General features: G+C 33.4%; 1 non-coding gene across 1 annotated transcript; it reads right to left on the bottom strand.

The window, feature by feature from the left end:
• Window positions 1-267: 267 nt before the first annotated feature.
• Window positions 268-339, bottom strand: TRNAQ-UUG (transfer RNA glutamine (anticodon UUG)). The gene has a single exon. It is a non-coding gene; the product is annotated as a tRNA-Gln (tRNA).
• Window positions 340-626: the final 287 nt, after the last annotated feature.

Here is a 626-nt window from a genome sequence, read left to right as displayed (position 1 = left end):
TCTCTCTCTCTCTCTCTCTCTCTCTCTCTCTCTCTCTCTCTCTCTCTCTCTTTCTCTCTCTCTCTCTCTGTCTGTCTCTCTTTCTCTCTTCACACACACACACAAATGTGTAAAAAGATCAACAAAACAAACAAATGTGAAAAAAAAGAAAAAGAAGATAATAGATAAATAACAGAGGATAGATGCAGATAAGAAAAATGGATATATTGATTTATGCAAATTTAGAGTAAAGCGAATTCGTGCATAAAAGTAAAAAGTTTCTACAATAGTCTTAGTCGGGGATCGAACCCGAGTCTGTCGCTTCAAAGGCGACCGTGCTAACCACTGCACTACAAATACATACGATAAAATTATAGTTTTATTAGATTTATTGTGTTAATGTAGATTACTCTGGTCTATGTGCATGTCTATTCATGTATGTTTTTGTTTTGCAATTCACCTTATATGTATGTATGTATGCACACACACACACAGCCACTACCAATACTAATAATAAGGGTAAAAAAAACAATGATAATAAACAAACATAATTACAATAATGGTGATAAAAGTGATAACATGATTTTGGTTATGAGGATAGTAATACTGCTGCCAGGAAAAATAACCATAGCGTTTAAGAAAGAAAG

This window comes from Penaeus vannamei, chromosome 8 (genome assembly GCF_042767895.1).
Source record: "Penaeus vannamei isolate JL-2024 chromosome 8, ASM4276789v1, whole genome shotgun sequence".
In the NCBI taxonomy this organism is placed as follows: Eukaryota; Metazoa; Arthropoda; class Malacostraca; order Decapoda; family Penaeidae; genus Penaeus; species Penaeus vannamei.
Note: the sequence above shows the minus strand (reverse complement) of the source record. Positions and strands in the feature narration are given on the sequence as shown.